The following is a 21,468-nucleotide window of genomic DNA, read 5'->3' as shown; positions in this document are numbered from 1 at the left end:
CCTGCTCCTCCTACCCTTAACAGCTCCTCAGCTACCCCTGCATTCAATTGTATCCCTTTGGGTTTGTCTCCTACATACATTCTGCTTCCCAACTAGGTTTGAGCTTTATAAATCCCATGCATACATACATGCTTTTTTCCATTGCCAGAATCTGTATCTGATAATACAAACATGCTGTGAACGACTCCTTTTCCCCAGAACTTCTATTTTCAGCTTCACCACCCATCCTTGCTTGTATGTTCCTTTGCTCCTCTCACTAGTGTGACTTCTCCTCCCTGGAACTAGAAGCAATGTCTTTCTTTTTTTGTCTAAGTTCTCCTACCCATTTGCAATGGTGACTATTTTTTCTAAGAGTTCTGCCTTCTGAGCGTGTTCGAATTAGCCACAATGCAAAATATATCTCCTGGCCGTTTGGGCTAAGTGATCATGATGATAATATCAACAGCGGCTCCTTGTACCATGTACGTGTGACAGAGCCTCTGCTAAATGCCCTCACTTTTCTCACAAGTGACTCTATTTAGGGGATCAGTATCAGTCAGTATGGCCTGCCACTTCAGGTACAATTGTGTAAATAGTTTCATTAGGCCAGCACATAAGAAATATGCATGCCCACGACCGATTAAACTATGTTTCAGTGGTTCTTCAACTTTTCATTATAAAAATGTCATGATCGATAGCTATGTTCATTCTTTGAAGAGTCACCCTTAAAAAACTCTGTTTTGAGTGAGCAACAGAATCCCCAAATATGTCAGGTACCCGCTGCAAAAAAAAAAAAAAAAAAAAACGGTGATAGGAATTTGGTATAGGATAAAATACAACTTTTTGGTTTTTTGCTGAAACTTACCAACAAACAATATTGCAGTACTAAGAAGAATTTTCAATTCCTCAAACAAGACAAACAGGTTTTCACTTAGTCGTTATAAAGGGGGTGGGGTTCAAGAAGGATATCTTTCACTGGAGAGGACCTCTGAACTTATGGCACTAGAGCTATATCAGTTACATTTTGCCAGCGTTCTGCTGCAGCTGTTTATGCTCATCCAAACTCTACCGTGGCTTAAACAATACCCCAGGTTTTCAAATTGGATAAAACTCCTTCCCTGAGCTCACATAAATGGAGTCTTTAGCATCACAAATGGCAATCCAGGCCAAATGAGGAGATCACATAAAGGTGAGGACAGATGTACACATTGAACAAGATGGTTGATATGGGAGAATCTAGTGGCATGTGGTTTCCATGTGGAGCAAAATGTTCATTAAGAAACACTCCAATGTTATACGCAGGAGAAATGACCTAAATCAGTCTAATTCAATTCACCTAACTCCCATGATCTGAAACAGATGAGCAATCAGATCATTAAAATCCACAATGGCAAAGGTGGATTAGGAGCAAAGCCTGCCCCTTTCGTGTAGGATTATCACATTTTCTAGGTTCTCATTAAGGGTGGATTACATGTTATGCTATGGTTTAAATTCGGATTGATGAGCTTCAGAAGAGTATGTTCTGTTCTCTAAGTCTCGGCAAAGCAATGGTCAAGCAGCTTCAATACTGAGGATGGGATAGTACTTGTTGAGTATTGTGGGGTCTAGGAGGGATTAATTTCAGGAGAGGCTCAATCAGTCTTCTCTTTTAACGGAAGGTACTGAATCATCCCATCCGTCAACAAATCATTCAAGAGGACAACTATGCAGAGGAAAATGATTTCAGCTGGAGCTCAGATAGTCCATTCTGGGATCCAATCAACTGCTTATTTTAAAGTTTTGGTAGCCCATGCTCATCAATATTGCCACCCCCTAGACACCTGTGAAACATGCTTTGCAGGCAGAAACAAAACATGCTTTTCTAAAACAGTTTTTTTTTTAAATCAAGGATACCTGGACAACAATCATAACATTCACCCTCACAGAAATCATTGATATTGAAAACAGCACACAACAACAACCATCATAAACATAAGGATGTTGGCCAACCTTCCATAAATGTACCTGTATCAGACTGTTTTAGCAACTTCAATGTCAAAATTTGATGTGCTTCCCCTCGCAAGACCCCTATTCACAGATCCATACAAATCATCGCATTCTCTTAGATACAATAACAACATTTTCAACCACTCTCAAGCATCAACGTCCACAAAGCCCTTTTTCTCAATTGACTTTTGGGACCCTGGATCTCCTTTGTTCAGGCTCAGATCCTTCTAAACTGCCGGCCTCCCTCTACCGGGTTCACTATGGCTTTCAACAAATGTTCCCCTATGGTTCTCGTACAAAGTCTTTTCAACAGTTCGCTATGAATCTTCCTTTCTCGGGTCACTTTATCAAGGTGATACTGCTCAACCCAAGTTCCCATCTTCCGGGCGCAGACCCCTCTCAATTTTCAGCCTCCTTCCACCACGTTCACTATTGGCTTTTTCTTCCTTCACAATTCTTAATGTCTTTTCAAACAGTTCCAGTGGACATCCCTCGACCGGGTTCACGCGTGTCAACACACTGTTTCTTGGGACCTTAGACTTGCCACCTTCTCGTCAGCATCCCACTTCTGGGTTGACTCGTGCCAACTACACATTCACATTTGTTTTCAATGTTTGTGGGATTCACTTTCACTGCTTTCTCACAGTTTTTGTTAAGTCAAAGGCTTTCGACTGTACAGGAATTTTGCTTGACCTCCTGTATGACCACTTTGACATATCTTGGCGTCTCTCCTACGGCCTTCTGGTATTTGTAGTTTCATTCAAATGGGAATTGACCAGAGTCTCTCGAGTTAGCACCCACATGGTGCTGGTTGCCTCTGCAGCTGGTCTCCCCTCAACACTTTTACAGTTCTTTGAACTTGGTTCAACTTGCTGCTCTTATCATCTCTCCCCTCGACTCACTGACTGTGATGAACCACTTGGCTTATCTCGTAATTGGAGTCAAGGCAGGTTCCGCGGTAGCAGGAGTTTCCCTCACTCCTGCTTATCAGCGTCGACACTCTCTGTGTAATGTTGACATCTGTTGCAGCACACTTGGACTATTGCCCTCAGTCTTACGATTCTCTCTGTTGAGGTTTAGCAGGTCTGCTATGTTGAAAAGGGAAAGGTTTTGTCGCTCCTTGTCAGGCTCTAAATATTCGTCTCCTTTCTCGTCCTCTTAAACTGCTGGGCCTGGGTAGCTGTCGCGTCGTGTGCTCTGCCTTGCTCATACTGTGCTCTCTTGCTCCACCTTTTATCCCTGTGGTCAATGTAAAGGGCCACCAGGTGTGTGTGATTCAGGTTAATTGCCTGACTTGCCAGACTCTCGTTTTGGGACTTGTCAGGTAAACAGCTTTAGGGTTAGTCCGGTGTGAATAAGTGTTTAGGTCGGGAAAGGGGGTGGGGGTTGGAGTGTCAGAGTATCCTATGGGGTAGGATGTGGAAGAAGTAGTATAGGGAATTACAACCCTGTATCGGGAGGATTGATGACCGTAGAAGGGGGAGATTGACAGAAATGACAGGGATTGTTCTTGTGAAAGGAACCAGGGGGATTGTGTTTATTTCAAGTAGTCTGGGTTTTCTGGACTAATTTATCAGAGGGACGTGGGGAAGAATTATTGGGAGTAGTTGGGTAGAAAATAGGATGATATGGATTTTGAGACAGACGGTTTCTGACTGTGATGGGATTTGGATCCTAGGGAATTGGTTACATACAGAGAGGTCTATTGGGAGGAAGAGACACAGATGTAATACAGTCTACAAAGGTTTCAGGGATCTCGCCCTTCTCTCCATCTCCAGTACAATACTGTGTCTCCCTTAGGTTATTCCCTCGAGTACAACCCCTGGCTTCCCCATCCCGGTGAGCATTTCTCGCTATTTCACCCCTAGAGTTGGGATCTGAGTGGATCAGCTTTTTTATTAGCCACCTGATTAAGGGTTTCTCATGGTTCGCTATGTGAGATAGCTTCTGGTATTTCACAGATTGCACATCATAAGTTACATGAACTTGTCTTGTCCAATGAAGAAATGCTATTTTCAGTAAATGATAAATCTATAACTTTGGCCAATCAGGATGAAGCATTTTCTGCTGACTGCACAATTAGGTAATTCGTAGGAGGTTGTACCTAGGATGGTCATTGATAATGTACTAATCAATAGGACCTATTAAAATGTATATTGTGTTTATATTTCTCTACAGGTGGGAGCCACTGTGGAATGTGGGATTGACATGTACTTGATATTTGTCACTTGTTCAAATTTGTAGGTTTTCTCCCTTAAATACTTTTCAATTTCACAGAGCTGTCTGACTCTTCCAGCCATAATGTTCATGTATTACAACTGTTCTTCTTGCAAATCGAGCACTCCATTATTGTTTCCTTGGATTTCTATCAGTTTTTGGGCCTAATTTACAAGGACTATGCTGGTAACCATCTTTTTACTAAAAAGCACCCCACCTCAGGACTACTTCTATAACAAACAAAACAGCAGGGAGCCAATACAAATCGGAATATTGGGAAGACTGTCTGGTTGTGGAGTTGTGCCTCTTGCCTTCTTTCTGCCAGACAACAGCCAAATACAATTTCCAACAGACTGGCTTGTCAAATTGGACATGCCCAAGTAATGATCTGTCACAACATAGTATAGACAAAGAAAATTATGTGTTTTCTCAGTGTCATTTAGCCTCATAGTTGTCCTCTGGTGGCCCCAGCTTCATAGGTACTGGTTGACATTCTGCCACGATGTGCATAGTCAGCCTTTGAGGGATGGCTGAGGTTGTTTCACTCATTTTCAGTTCCCTCTGTCTTTCCAACAATCACTGATCTATGCAGAATACCTGGTCAAGTATACTTATGATCCGTTAGATGAGTGTGGGTCTTACAACACGGATAGGAACACAATGCTTTTCTCAAAATCAGTGTGGTATCCATAAACAGAATCCTCAAACAGACACAGTGTACAGCCTGGATCAAGGAACTACAAGTAAGGTGGTTCAAGATATAGCCAATCTTAGACTTGTCACTAAAGAAGTGACTTTGCCAGAAGACAAACCAGATCTTTCTAAGAGTACAGAATCTAGTTAGCATACATGGATCTCTGTCAAACTTGATGGCTCCTGAATGGGCTATGTTGTTGTCTGTTAACGGGACCACTGCTTTCTTTGAAACAAGATCCTTTTGCAATGTGTTCTCTTTTTAAGTGCTGCTACCGCCACACTATAATGTCTTTGATCTATGGAATACATTTTCTAAAAATGTATTAATTAAGACGAAATGTCCATGATTTCCCATTACAAATTCAAAATGTAAAAAGTCCATGGAGAAAACACCATGGGAATTAAAGTAGGTGACCATGGCCAGTGGGATCCGGTTAGTTACTAGGCAGGGGATTTGGGCTGGGGCCGCTGGCTATGGCCAGTGTGCATATGTATTTTCTAATAATTGGGGAAACTTGGACAGTGGGCACTGGAGAAAAAAGAGCACAGCAAAACCATTGATATTCTGATTCATCACAACAAAACCTATGAAATTCAGCAGTTATGAGAAGTGACAGCCATCTTAAATTGGAGTGTCCCTAAGTTGCTCAGCCCATGCCATTATAGCAGGGATCAACAAAGACATCAACAACATCACAACATTTAAAGTTTTAAGTCTGAATTCAGATACGTGTCACATCCTGCACCCACTGAGTTTCATGTATTTTGTTGCAATGAATTGGATCCTCTTAACTCTGTCTTAATTTTTTTTTTAAATCATTGAGACTATAATATATATAATGTAACTGGCTATTATTGAGAAAACTGGATCTTGTAATATCTCATGGTATAGACACAAAGTGACATTACATTTCCTAAAAGGCAATTCCAACAATCTACAGTACAAAATGCTGGTTGTCTACCTGAATTCAATCTGCTCTTGAAATCAAAATCAAAAGTAGTTCTCATAAGGAAGTTTGAACAAAACAATTCACTTTGTTTACTCTGAAACCGCCAACAAATGTTGGCATCAGGAAAAAATGTTGGGTCAATATTAACTTCTTTTATTTTAGAACTTATTAAAATAAACATGTTGGATACTATCTGTGACACACTATTGCTTTGGTTCAGGAATTCTATTTTTTTTTATTTCGTTTTTTAATACTGGAACCGTAACTCCCAAATCCCTCACTATTCCTAAAGAATCAGGTTCACCTTCTCAACACCCGAGTTCAATTTTCTAATTAAGGATGATTTCAATTAGTTTATTGACTATGGCAGACTCCAATCAAAAAGGCTTATTAGTCCACCTTTCAATTTGGGATGTCTAAGATTCTCCACAGATCCCAAATTGCTGGAGAAAGCAATATGTTGGCAAATCTACAAAGGGTTTAAATTCTAATGATCAATCACAGAACATGTATACCTTGTGCTATATTCCCACTTTTGGTGTCATAGTTAGTAAACAGGGTTCCCCGACATACAATTAATTACTATATAGAATTGAATTAATACTTGGAATATTTGTATAAATGCTCTGAAATAATTGTACATACCGGGGGCAGCTCCTCTTAAATTGCTCACGGAACACCAACCAGACTGTCACCCTTTGTGGAGGAGCCAAAGCCAGCCCAGGGGAAAACTATTTCAAGCACACCTAGGTTGGCTTCAATTGTAATGTGTACTGCAATGTAATTGTCATTTGTAAGAGCATTTCACCATTGGTATGGTCTCAACGCGCTGTAGGTTGGGGGACAGAAGTTCATGTGTGTGAAAATTCATCAGAAGGTTATAATGCTTATGGAAATTTAGCCAATACGAAGGTAGGTAGGCGTGGCCAAGTCCCTGATAATCACCCATGTCAAGCAGGCATGAGGATGGGTGTAGAGAGGTAGAATGGAGGATATGTGAGAAGACATCATGTGTGCAGCTAGACCACATTTTATCGTGGGGAATAGCTGCATGCTAATGGCAGAGATGTTGTGCAGTGTGTTTTAGAGTAGTGTGTGTAGTGGCAGGGTGATGACAGTTGTTCTGGTGTGTATGTGAAAGTGGGGGAGACATTATGTATGCAGCTAGACCAAAATCTACTGTGGAGGATAGCTGCATTCTAGAGATGGAGCTGTTGTGCAATGTGTGTTATAGTAGTGCATGTAGTGAATGGGTGTTGAGATGTTGTTAGGAGAGTATGGTGGATCAGGAGAAAACACTATGTTTGCAGCTAATCCAAATTGGATCAAGGGTGATAGCAGCATTCTAATGCAGTGGGGCTGTATAGTGTGTCTTAGAGTAGTGCATGTAGTCAAAGGGTGCTGAGAAGTAGTCTGGCGAGGATGTGAGAGCCAGGAAGCATTATGTTTGCAGCTAGACCTGATTTTACTGTGAGGGATAGCTGCATTCTAATGATAGAGGTGTTTTGTAATGTGTTTTAGAGTAGTGCATGTAGTGGAGGGTCCTGAGAGGTAGTCAGGAGAGTATGTGAGAGCAAGAGAGACATTATGTGTGCAGTGAGACAGAATATTATTGTGGAGGATAGCTGCATTCTATAGATAGAGGCGTAGTGTATGTAATATGTCATAGAGTAGTGCGTGTAGTGGATGGGTTTTGAGATGTGGTCTGGAGAGTATGTGGGATCAGGAGAAATGTTATGTGTGCAGTCAGACAGAATTGTATTGTGGTGGATAGCTGCATTCTAGGGATAGAGCTATTGTACAATGTGTTTTAGGGTAGTGCATGCAGTGAATGGGAGATGAGATGAGGTCTGTGGTGTTGGAAAGATCAAGAGAGAAATAAAGTGTGCAGCTAGAGTGAATTATTATTGCAGGGTATAGCTGCTTTCTAGTGGCAGATGTGTTGTGCATGTGGGGGTGCATGCTGAAATATAGTCTGCAGAGAATGTGAGGGCAGGAGATACATTAAATGAGCTGCAGGCCCAAAATTCTAATTGTGTGAGATAATTGCTTTCAAATGACAGAGGTTTTGTGCAATGTGTCTTTGTGTAGTGCATGTAGTGGATGGGTTCTGAGAAGTGGTATGGAGAGTTTGCAGTAGGACGAGTAAAATATGATGTATGCAGCTAGACTAAATGTTTATAGTGGAGGTAGCTGCATTCCAATGGCAGAGATGTGTGCAATGTCTTAGAGTAGTGCATGGTATCAAAGGGTAGTTATGCTTTTGGCTAGTATCCATAAGCAGGGAGTGCGATACATGCCCTCGCTGAATTATTGGTTGTGAAGATACAACTGGATGTAAGGAGGCAGTTGAATCAGAACGTGGCTGTATTCTGGCCATTGGTTATCAGGAATCCTTTTAGTAAAGTATGCTATTTCTTACCCAGAGAGATTCATCCAGATTCAAATACAATGGCCACCCTATAGGTAGTCTTAGTGCCACACTTTGGCTTCCCTCAAGCTCATCCGAGTGCAATACCATGACTACCCTCAAGATTCATCCAATGTCATACAAAGGATGCTTTCAAGTGCATCTAGATGCAACACATTGTCTTCTCACATAGCCCAATCAAATGCAATTGCAAGAAAATTCTTACCCTTCTTTAGTGATAAGGGGGATTTCTTTCTGCCGTGGTCCACCTGCGATAAGTAGCTTACCTCAAAAGGAGGAGACAGGGTTGTTCAGGGTGCCAAGGAGAATAGCCATGTTCTGGGGGCCCTCCGGAAGTTCAGATGGTCCTCTATGTGTCAGATGTTAAGCAGAATTGAGTTCTAGATGATGGGGCTTGGACGGTGAAAGTGGATCCTACAATTCGGGTTAATTTGAAAGGGGGGGTTACCAATAGCAGAGTAGTGCCTGATCGCAGGTTTCTTTTGTGGTGGAATTGGGTGGTTTACTGTTGCAGGTACTTTGGGTCTGTCTTGTGTAGGGCACACTGAGTGATGCACATGGCTTTGAAAGTGATCCGTCGTCCAATAAGGAGTCACTCGAGGGTTCAGAAGGTGGGTCTGATCTGCTCCCTGAGCCTCAGGCTGAGGAGTGGACTGGCTGTGGAGTTCTGGACTCTCTGGAGCTTTATGATTTGGTAGGCAGAGGCACCCAGGTTGAGAAAGTTTGCATAGTCTAGTCGTGAGAGAACAGTGGACAAGAGTGCAGTCATTCTGTCGGGGTAGTGCCATCTGTTCAATATTTTAAGTTGGATGAGCTCAAATATCAAATTCAGTCTCACGCATCAGATTACACATTCCCCACCACATATCATCCGTAATATCAATATGAAAATATCTAGCCCATTTATTTTAGATTTTGGACACACCAGTAGGGGCAAGGTTCAGTAACAATTTGTAGAGTGCAGACATAAAGTGACTGCAGCCCTCCCTGCATGCAATATATGAAAGACCTGAGTCATTTGGTGGTTCATTCGGAAAGTTTGCCCTTGAGTATTGTAAAGCTTGCAAATTCTATATTACAGTAGTAATCGCAGGGCGTTCCGATGCATGTCGGGGGCGGTGTCTTAGCGGAATAATACAAAAATGTTGCCCCGGAAACTGCAACATGTTAATTACTGCACCTTTGCGCAGTAATAACATCCCGACCCCCACTACACTGATTAATGGGAGTGACGGTTGCAGGGATGTCCCCTCCTCCCCTTTGTCTGTGTAGTGGGGTCGTGGGATGCAGGGGTGTCCCCCGCTTCCATTAGATGGTAGCAGGGGACAATAAAGAAAAAGAAAGTAGAAAAACAAAAGGAAAAAGCACCCCTGTGATGCCAGTTCAAACCCACATTAGAGGGTGAGAACTGATGCCGCAGGGTCAGAGGAGAGATGGCGGCACACTTCACGGTGTGCCGCTGAAAATTTAAGTGGATGGGGGGGGGGTCATTTATGGGGATGCAGGGCACACTGATCTATGTGATCACTGCGCTACACCATAATGGGAGTCAGCAATTAAATATTCGAAATTATGGGCTGCGCAGTGATCACATACATTTTGTCTGATCAGGTAATGAATCGCCCTTTTGCATATATGTCTCCCAGCCTGGTGTATTGCAACAGGACCAAGCTCTGGACATGCCCTCTTCAAGAGTAGGTGGAAGGGCATGACAGTTCCACAGGGGTATTTCACAGTATTATGTGCCAACCACCTTTGTAAATTGAAATAGCTTCCTCCAGGCTATGGTTGTAGCTCTAATCGGATCCAACAGGCATGCGTCTGTGTATTTAAAATCAAGCAACAAGAATCTAATATCATATGTTCTGACAATATTCCACTCTACATGATGATGTTGGGTATTGATGTCTGAACCAGCAGGATGCATATTGAGCCTGTGCCACTAGGCAATATGGTTTTACACGTGTATTTGTATTTATTTGGGTTTTTCATAGCCCCTTAAGTCATGACGCTGTAAAGAGAATCAAAGCAGTACAACACATTGAATATCAAGAAATGAATATCAAAAACATTCATTAAAAGCAATCGGTCATATTAACCAGGTTGAAGAAAATAGAACTTCAATGACTTTACAAAATAAAGAATAAACAGAGATAGAGCGAAGAGAATAAGGAAGAGCATTCCAGTGTAGGGGAGCCAAGTGGGTGAATGGCCGAAAGCGTGATTGAGCACAAGGAGGACGTGGAGCTATGAGAAGAAACTGAGAAGAAGAATGGAAAGATTGGTAGGAAGTGTAGAAGGAGACCAAAGCAGAGAGATAGTCTGGCGCAAGACCATAAAGAGACTTGAAAACAAGACATAAAAAGGTAAGTTTAAGTTGAAATTGGAAAGATAGCCAGTGAAGAGTAGAACAGGAAGAAGAAATAGTGTCACAAGAAGTGAGAAGACAAAGAAGATGGATGGCAGCATTAGAAACAGATTTCAGGGGAGCAAGTGAGGTAAGTGGAAGACCAAAGAGAGCAGTGGAACAATAGAAAAGATCTGAGAAAATTAAGGAAGATATCAATATGTTAGTGGCTTGAAAAGTCAGAAAGGGGCGATCTTTCTGAGTAGTCTATAAATTGAAGTGACAGGGGTGCGAGGACAGAGAAACATGGTGGTTAAAGGATAAAGCAGAATCAAAGTAGAGCTTCAAGTTGCAAGCAGTGGAAGAAATAGAAAGCTGAGATGGGGAAACAAGGCAAAAGAAGGAGTTATAAGTGAAGGAACAGTGTTAGCAGGAACGAAAACAACCTACATTTTGGCAGCATAAAGTGTAAGATAATGAGTTGACATCCAAGATTTAATAGCTAATAGACAAGCGTACAATCTATGGAGAAAATCTGAAGAAAAAGGCAGGAAAAGTTGAGTATCATCAGCATAAAAATGGTGTGATAAACCAAATGAAGAAATAGCCACAGCGAGAGGCGAAGCATAAAGGGAAAACAAGAAATGGCCCAGAACAGACCCTTGAGAAACAACATGGGCAAGCGAGAAAGTATCAGATGATGTTCCGGCCCAAGAAATAGAACCTTTTCTTTGGGACTGGTATGACCGGAACCAGGAGAGGAAGGACCAGTAAAAACAAAGGATGAGAGAGGGTCCAGTAGAAGAGAGTGATCAACAGTGTCAAATGCAGCAGAGAGATCTAACAAAATAAGAAGAGATGAGGGTTTAGATTATTGTCCATTGAGTAACAAATTCAGAACTGAAAGAAGAGCAGTTTCAGTACAATAGCACGGACAAACGCCTGACTGGAATTGTGAAAGAATTGAAGAATTGGATACAAAAGTAGAGACTTGAGAATACACCAGCCATTCAAGTAGCTTAGAGAGATAAGGCAATACAGAAACATTGGGTGAAAATTAGAGGCAAGCAAAGGGTCAGCAGTAGGTTTCTTCAGAATTGGAATAATTGAAGCATGTTTAAAAGATGACGGAACAGTTGAGGTCAGGAGACAGATGTTAAGAAAAGAGATAAGATAAGAAGCAAGGGAAGGATAGACTTTGGGAATGAGTACCGATAGGGATACGATCAGTAGGAGAATCATTCAGATGAGATTGAGCCAATAGCAGAGAATTCTCCTCATTGGCAATAGGTTTGAAGCAAGAAATAAAATCTGAAGGAGCAGAGCCACCTTTGAAGAGAAGAATAGAGGCTAGTCAGAAGCTGAAAAAGTAGAACTAGCAGAATAGTCAGGAATAGGAGGAGAGAGGAGATGGGAAATGATTTGAAAAAGACATCTAGGATGAGTTGAATGCATATGTAGGAGATCAGATAAATAGGAGCATTTAGCAGAGAGTAGACAGTCATTGTAAAGATCATGATAGGAATAGTATGAAATGTAATCCGCCATAGACTTAGACTTAAGCCAATGTCTTTCAAGAGGGCGAAGAACACGGCACATAGATGAGTTGAGAGCCACGTTTGGGAAGGTTTACGAGAGGGATACAAGGATGAGCTAGGGTAAAGCCTATCTAGAGAATAGGATCAAGAAGAGAACAGAGTAGGAGCAGCCTCATCAGCAGACAAGGCTGCAAAAGATGAGAAGGCAGGGCAGAAATACGGGAAGAAACAAAGAGTGGAGTATTAAAACTGTGCAAGTCGCACTGAAAGAATGGTGGAGTTTGAAATGAAGATGAAGGATCAGTAGGAACAGGAGGAAAAATTGATACAGAAAAAGGTGGTGATCAGAAAGATAAACAGGAAGTGATGAGACAAATGAAGTGGACAAAGATTAAACAAAAAATAAGATCAAGACACGATCCAGAAATGTGAGAGGGAGGGGTAGAAAGAAGACAAAGAAAATGAGAGTGAAGAATTGAGAGAAAAGGAAGAGTAGCATGAGTGGAAGAAAGATGAAGATCGAAATCACCCAGAAGTATGAGAGGAGAAGCAGAAGGAAGGATTATAGAAAGAAAAGTGTTAATGTCTGCACAAAAAGAGTCTACGAGTCCAGGAGGATGATAGATAAGCAGGAACGAAATAGGACAAAGTTTAGAAAAAGTTGTATATGAGAATTCAAATGAGGAATAGATAGGAAGAGATAAAGTTGAGGATGCAATTGTAAAGGAAGATCAATATAGAATGCCAATACTCCTACCTCGGGCTAAGGGATGTTGACTGTGACAAAAGGAAGTCTGAAAAGTAGTCAAAGAAGCAGCAACAGTTGTGTTTATGGGGCCAAAAAAACCCTTTATCATATGATTTAGCCAGCCCAGACCATTTCGCGCGAACTTCCCAAGAGTGCCAGATTAACTTTAATATTAGAGAATCCAGGTCTTTGAAAAGGGAATGTCTAGTCCAAATGGGTATGTTTTGGAAAAAATATAAAATTTTCAGGACTACCATTTTCAACAAAGAAACTTTGTCCACTATTGTGATTGGTAAACATTCCCATGTGTGCATTTTGATTACTCATGCATCAAAGTAAGTATGGTGGTTATCTTTATACAAAGATTCCTGTGTGTTATAAACCTTAATCCCCAGGTATGTTATACCGGGTGGGGCCCAAGCAAAGTCCTTAACCTGAAAAGGTTTTGCCGTGCATCTCTTGAATGGGAACAACTCAGATTTGGACAGGTTCTATACAAGTCTCAGAGGATCCCAAATACAGCCACATTAGACTCAATGGGCCCTAGATTATTTTACAGGTTACAAATATATAACAGAACATCATCTGCTAAGTCTCATTGTGTATGCAAGAAGCTCAATAATAATTACAAATAGTAACAAGAGCAATGAACACTCCTGTTGGATGTCCCACCCTAGAATTATGGAGTAAGACAATTTGCTATTGTCACAGATATGTGCTAGAGGGGACATATACAACAGTGATGTTGGCAGCAGAAGAAAATACTCCATAGACCGATATATGTATAAGGACCAACTGTAATAGGTGAGCTCATCTCTTCACGCACTATGCAACCAGCAGTTTGTCTGCTATTTCTCTTACCCCTAAGAGCGGTCAAAACCTTTTGCTGGTTTTAGGAGGGTGGCAGTGTGGGAGGAGGCTGGGTCACATTGCTTACTGACTCCCGAACTTTTGAATTTCGAAATCAAGTCTTAAAACAGCTTGTTGCAAGGGAGTTGGGCTGTGCGAGCAACAGAAAGAGTCATGAATTATAGTGCCTTAGAGCTGTAGCGTCTATTTGGCTAGTTTAACTATTGAAATCTCCAATGCCCGCTAAATGTTTTATCATCTGGATCATCTGGACCTTTAAGGCAAAGCAGTGTCGTGTGCGCTCATCTGCTTACTTGCTCTGACTCTTACTGGATTTCCACTGGAACCAATAGGAACCGACAAGTTGAGGCCTAATTGATGCCACTTGACAGGACGTAATTTCGTTTTTTGCCTTGATTTCCGATTGTTATATGAAACGGGCACAGCCCAAATTCTTGCTTTAAATTCTAGAACTACTGGCTGGAGGTTAGCAAAGCTAGCAAAGCTGCTAAAAGTAAGATATTTATTATGAGAATTTGGAAGTATTTTGGCAAGCCTGCTCTAATCTATTGTTGATTAATCGTGAACTGGCAGGCAGGCAGTAATTCCTGACACAGGCGATGGTGGGGAGACAGACTGTGGCTGCCCCATAAGCAGTCGCCTGGTCTGGTTTGGAGATTTGGAGGCATATCTGGAGATCACGACTCGATTTTGCTGTTTTTTTCATATGATAAATATTTTAGATTTTTACATTTTAAGACTGTTCAATCTTGCATTTTAAGTCAAATCCTACTATAATATTGTCTGTTTGTTTTAATTTTGACCATTGAGCACTGTATTTTGTGCATTTCTTTTGTGACCAGCAAGTAATTGATTTGGTGTTTTGATGATTATGTTTTAACTATACATTTTATTGTGTGTATTTTCGAGCACCCTAATGCATTTTTGGTTGCATCATGACTAAGCGGAAGGCAGCTATTCCCCCGTTGTGCAATTTACCTGAAAAGCATACCTTAGAATTTGTAGATCATATTGATGAAGCTAATGCGATGATTGACGAGATAGCAGGGCTATAGCAAGATATTGATACTTATACCAAGGGATTGGTCAGGCATGGGCCAAAAGTCCTTGGTAGGACTGGCTAGGAAGCAAGGATCCATGGCGGGAAGGGCCGTCCAAAGGGGAATTTAAGAGGGTCATATGTTGAAATGGTAGTATCCCCATTGGGGAGGAATGCATCCAAGTTGCCAGAGAGGAGCTGCCCATTTCATGGGGGGGTAGGTTAGACCCCCAAATAAAGTTGCATGTTGACAAAATGCGAAAGCTTGCTATCGATAGTATGATTTCTTCCAGAACTAATATAAATCCCCTTGTGCGCGTAGGGACAATATTACCAGAATATCAAATCCAACACCATCCGAGTCAAAGCGAAGGGCAATTATATCACATACCAGTTGAGGTTATTTTACCTCCCGTAGTGGTATGCAGTGTGGACTTAGTGATAGTGAGAAGGGATTAGGTGTGTGGAGCGGACCCGGAGTTGTCTGTCGAGGTGCATAATCAAGCTTTTGAATAATGATGGTAATGACAATGGTAACACCTCCCACCTTCTCGCCCTAGTGTGCTCCATTGGATGTTGACGGCTATTGGCAAAATAAGCAAGGGCAAGAAGCGAGAGATGGATTGGAGATGCGCAGGTATGGGATGGCAGGGAGAGGGAAAATAAACTTATAGAGGACAACATCAACCTTCGCTCGAGTGCAGATGAACTAAGAGCTTTGATGTCTGCTAAGATCTACTGCTATAGCAATTAACTTTTCCAAAACTAAAATCCCTTCAATATCACCTTATGCCGTAACTCTTTTGCGGATTAACCAGACAACTATCAGCTTCCATTGCAATCCATTTCATAAAACAAGCCTCTGCTATCACTGCAGCTTTGCCAGAACACATTTGTGGAAGGCCCATCTAATGGACACTACATACATTCACTGCCAATTTCCAAGACTACGGTATTACCATTGGTTCAACTAAATCCAAAGGACATCCAGATTTTCGGGAATAATCCAATTACTGATCTGACTTAAACAATTAAAAATAATGTAAGAACACTTACTCTGGTACTCCCAACACAAAACGGATTATTTTTAGAACTTGAAAACACTGATTGCTTGAAGGTTATGACATCCACATCTGCAAGACCGCTTCCTGGTCCTCTGGTTTTAAAATGGTTTAGTTTCAACCTGTTACATGGGCAGCTCAGTCTAGCTTCTACCCCACAAGTATAAGGCAAATTCGCATCCAATCTATACAAGTGCAATAACTGACATGCAAAACAGAAGAGGCACCTCTTGATTCACACATGGAAAACCCCAACCAGTCTCTGGGAATTAAAGGCAACAATCTGGGTAGAAAAACATTGCAATAAATAAATGCATTTCACAATTCTTCCACCTAAGGCTGTCCTTTCATACAACTGCAAAGACGTTGTAAGGCCTGCAGGACAAGGAGGTGTGTTTCTACATAATGCTCAAGGTCAAGGCACTGCAGACCTTAAGGCCATGAGAGGAGATTACCTTGTCACATAGTCCAGACACAGTGCAGTACTTCTAGGAGCAGGAGGGAACGCCCAAGATCCAGAAATCACATGGCATGCAGAGGGAGACAGTCACCTCGAGAACCAGACAGCAGTGAATACGTTGTAAAATGTAAACAGTGCCACAGAGCCAGTAATCACACAAAAAGCTGGACCAGTTCATAGCGTAGCGGTTTATTAATTTACATGAACTGCTATGAGGACCAAACCCGAGAACTCACCCGAGGGGGCATTTATACATTTTGTTATGGGATAATTGCAGCATTTCCCATGAGCATCTAAGCAGGGAGTTATTCTTATGTACCCACTGTAATACAAGGCCCCAAACTGCCACTGATCATGACCCAATTGCAATTGCACTAAAGGAGGATGGCCATCAGATCAAAGGTCATTTGGATCTGCCTGCCATGCAGAGGTGGGACGGTGTTAAGTACTAGACTGTCGATCTCGGGGGAAACCTATCATTAAAACAATAAGAGGCCCTCATGCCGCTCTACTCCTAGTAAAAAGATATTTACATTAAAGAAGAAAACAAAAAGAAACTGAAAGAGGACTGTGAATATTTCTTTGAAAATAATGAATGAAAAAAAAGACATCCAGAGAGAAGGCACTATGGAAAAATAAACGAAAAAGTGTTTGGGCCACTTTAGAGCACAACAGAGAACTGCTAAGGACAAAGAATATACGCCCAATGTTACAAGCTCGGACCACCCCCAAGACAGATGTTCAAGGACATGTGGGTATGCTCAAAACAAACTGAGGGGGCCACAGCACAGTTAACAATCAGTGAAGGATCGAAAAGGTGAAAACACTGGGGTGTTGGAATGAGACAAATAAAACTGTGCATCTTCTTGGACCAGATCAAATAATCCAAGAACCCCTTTGCATAGAGAAATTATCAGCATTTAAACATGTATCATTATTGTGAGTGCTTTATATAGCAAATTGCATGCAACTAGAGACACCACACAGAGCAGGATAGAAAAGGGATGTGCAGAAGGCGCAGGGCACATGAGCAGTGTGGAAATCTTATTTATAAAAAAATTCTCTTACTTAATTTAAATGTAAATTTTGGCATTCAAAACCAATCGTTCCTTTCAAAGTGAACCCCAAAAGTTTCGTTACAAGAGGCCTTCCTCCTTCAGAGGGGGGAGGACAAACAGCCCGCAATTCGAAGGCTTTTCCATCGGTGGAAAGTATGTGGCTGTTTTTATTGACGGGGTCCTCGCTCCTCTGTTACTTATTAAATATCCTGATCCTCTTTAGACGTTGTGGTTCACAGGTGTAACATATTTGCAAGGAAACATGCCCGTCATTCCGTGACAGGCTCCCTTCCACCGTGGGGACTTCATCCAGGTTATTCACAACCCTTCTGAGTTGTCAATAACCTGGATGAAGTCCCCACGGCGGAAGCCCAGCTCCCCACCCTCCTGTGGGTCAAAGTCGAAAAGGGCCTGGACGTAAAACGGTTGCTGTGGCACTTGCTCAATGTCGGGAGAAATATCTGTTGGGACCTTGAGACAGATGTGGCTCTGTGGTAGTCTACCAGCTCATTTAGAGAATTAAACTTCACAACCCAAAGGAAATACTTTACAGCACCGTCCCTCAGCACCTTGAAGTGCTGGACAGCATTTTCAAACTTGACGGAGAGGGAGAAGTCCCCCAGTGCACTCTCACTTTCCCGTATAAGAAATGCCCCATCGTGCCTCTGGTTCCCCAGCATCTCCTCTGCCTTTGCGTGTGGGATTTTCCCAAAAAACAACGAGTGGGGTTTCACTTCTATTTAGTTCTTGGGGATGAATCCGTCTTTCCCACTGAACTCAACTTTAAACCAGTTTTGGTCACACTCTTCTTTCAAAACCTTTAGCACGTCGCCCCTCTTAAAGCTCAGATCGTCATCGGCTGTAGCTTTGAAGTCGTACTTCGTGATTTCTTCCATTCTCCAAGCGTTTAATTGTTCTAAAAATCCTGAGATGGGGTAGAGAGAAAGAAATCCCACTCCCCACGGCCCGTGCAGCTGCCTGCAAGACATTCTTCTTGGCAAAAGCTGTCTTGGTTCTGTCACTTTGCTGCCAGAGCAACCCTGCTCTATACCAGCTTCACCTGCTCTGCGGCAGGTATCCAAGTGAAAGTCGCATTTGAAAAAAGGAGGCATCCCCCCGTCCCCCACTGGGACCCTGCCCACTAGTCACTGCTCCTTCCAGCTGCAGCTTCCGCTCCACCAGACTGTCTACGGCGTCAGCTCTCGTGAGAACCGGGAAAGGGAAATGAGAAACTGTGCAAGACTGGTGGGGGTTAGCAAGAACCGCCCACAACCTGACGGTGCGTGACAGCGAGGGGACTGGAGGCACGAGAATAGTGGGCATTGACAGCTATTTCCCCACCCTCTACCTGGCCAACCGTTGACCCTTCTGTTAGTTGAACAAGGGCAGTTGGATCTAGCGGCTGTGAGGGTTGTAAAAACCAATATTAAAGGATAAGGGTAAGGTGTCCTATGTATCATTGGGTAAACGTAGGGGGTTGTACAGTGGTAATCATTCACCGACGAAGGCTGGTTTTGCTCTGGTTAGTCAGACCATAAGAGATAGGGCAGCCAAAGTAAATCCTGTAAAGCCCCCCACCCGGGTTAGGAAATTATATTTCATCAGGGTTGGCAAACTTGAGTGGCCACCCTTGTTTCTTTCCAGTGAATGTTCCCAAACTTGGGGTTAATGCCCAGGAGTGGAGTGAGGGATTGGTCAACAAAGTCACCCACTGGATGCAAACTAAAAGAGGTTGCCTCTCGATGATCTGTAGTGACATTATTGGGTCTGTAAGTCTTGTGGGGTTGCGTGTAGTAGATGCAATTAAAGTTCAGTTAAAGTACAATGTATTGGTCCAAGAACTACTTGAAATGGAACAGCGTTCCCTAACTCCAAATGGCTTGCCCATAAAAATTCAAATGTGTCTGCCTCCGTGGGCAATAAGAGCTAGTAGTTGGGGACTGGGAGGCCGCCTTACAGGATCGGACCATTGCCCGGTCACTGGTTGTGATGGTGGTCACTGTAATGTGGTTTTACCCAGACGGCATCCTTGCGGGCCTGGAAGTACTACATATATCAGGTGGGAATTGAGGCAGGATGTGACCAACTTCTGTTGCCTGGAGTCAAGCAGAGATTGATGCAAATGAGTAGTGGCTTAATCCAAACCCACTGGAACTGATGGTCAGGGCAACCCAGGGCTACCCTATCTCCTTAGAGATTCTGGAGCAGGATGTATAGGCTGTAATATCTAGTCGGGCCCACAAGCGTTTGTGCACTGAAACAATGGCTGACAACAGTAATGGGGTAGATAGTATTACCCCAATTCAAAATCTAATCTCATATTCTGAGCAAGTTAACCCTGTAGTACAGGTCCTATCATGGAATATTGCTTGGGTCAAAAAACACATGATGTAATTTGTCTCCAAGAGACATGGGGGGGTCGAAGCTCTGCACATCCAGGGGTATGTCACTTTCGCAGTCTCGTCACATAAAGGAGGGAAGGGGTGCCCTAGCTGCGGTCTGGTTATATGGGTAGAGGCCTCCTTGTTTCTGTTGGCTAATATGGTGGAGACGGTTTCACGCAACCTACCGAAATTAAAGCTCAAGCTGAAAGATACTACAGCTAAAATGTTGTTTATCTTCTATAACATATGGCAGGGGAGCGGATATGAGCTGTAAAATAACTGAGCAGATTAACACGTTGAGGTTAACCCCACGTGAGGTGATGAAGATTGTAGCCATGGGGATCTCAATTTGCAGTTTGAGCCATTGCATGGAACCAGGGATATTATGGAGGAGGAGGGTAGTCACAGGAACATTTCACCACTCGACAGTGTGTATCCATCAAGGCAGCACAGAAATGCAGAAGAGTTAGCCCTTCTATTTATGGCAGCTAATTTAAGAGCTTGTAGTGTTCAGTTTATGGAGGATGCTCCATCAGCACCAACATTTGAAAGTAGTCAGGGGAAAATTAAGATCGACTACATGTTGGTGAACTGGGAGGATTGGGCTAATGTGAAAACGTTCAGTGTTGTTGGTAGAAGTGAGAGTGATCACTACCTTCTGGCTATGGTGATGAGTGAGCACCTCTGGAGGGAGCCGTCAGCGATGTATGTAATCCGGAGTCGGGTGCAATTCCACTGGAGGTTGAGGGCCATTCCAGACATAACCTGAAGTGGAGAAATCTAGACTTTGAGCTGATTTTTCCACAGGTGTACCAAGATTTAGTTTCCCCTTTGGTAAAGGTGGCTTCACTGGAACCCAGTGATGCTGCCTCCTCAATACATATGTATGAAAGGATAGTGGTTGCTGTGGGATCCAAGTTGCCGAAGCCCCTGGGCATACCGAATTTCCTAACCCCATGGTACGATAAGGAGTGCAAATTGGCACAGGTGCACCTAGTTATTGAAGTGTGGTGTAAGGATCAGGCAACTCATTTGGGGTTAAGGTCAGATAGGACAGCTCATAGTAGACTTCTGAGGGATAAGAAGGGAGTTTGGCAAAATGACATGTGGGGAGCAATGTTTGGTGTTATTAAGAAGGGTGATTCTAGAGGTGTATGGGGTTTAATTGGGAGGAGGAGCACAGTGGGTTGAAATACCTTGCACTGTTGGATTACTGAACATGCTTGCATGGAGCACTACTGCAGTATCTATGAGCTTGGAGGGGAGAATGATGGTTTGGACTCTGTTGTGTATAGATCTAAGGGCAGGTTAGCCTCTGGGCCCGCTTATCACTGTTGGTCCTGACTCAGGAAGAAGTCAGCAGAGCCCTTTTCTCTCACAAATTGGGTAAAGCACCTGGCCCAGGCAGGGTCCCAATTGACTTCAATGCCAATGAGCCTGTTGTCTGGACACCATACCTGACAAAGATACTTAATGCTTTCCTTCAACAGGATGAGCTCCTCTATTCTTTGACCAGCGCAGAGTTGGTCCGCATATACAAGAAAGGCCCTAGAGACAAACTTGATAATTATCGGCAGATATCTTTGCTGGATTTTGAGGGCAAGGTGTTTGCAAGGGCCCTACTATATCACCTGGAGGGATGGGCAAAGGAAAATCAAGTTATTAACCATAGGCAAGCAGGTTGTTTTGAGGGATAAGGCACAG

General features: G+C 42.7%; 1 pseudogene; it reads right to left on the bottom strand.

The window, feature by feature from the left end:
• Positions 1–17,599: 17,599 nt before the first annotated feature.
• On the bottom strand, positions 17,600–18,276 carry LOC138481759 (growth factor receptor-bound protein 2 pseudogene; annotated as a pseudogene).
• Between the last annotated feature and the right edge of the window lie 3,192 nt (positions 18,277–21,468).

The sequence above is a fragment of the Ambystoma mexicanum genome, chromosome 5p (assembly GCF_040938575.1).
Source record: "Ambystoma mexicanum isolate Mex_15411 chromosome 5p, UKY_AmexF1_1, whole genome shotgun sequence".
NCBI classification, from domain to species: Eukaryota; Metazoa; Chordata; class Amphibia; order Caudata; family Ambystomatidae; genus Ambystoma; species Ambystoma mexicanum.
Note: the sequence above shows the minus strand (reverse complement) of the source record. Positions and strands in the feature narration are given on the sequence as shown.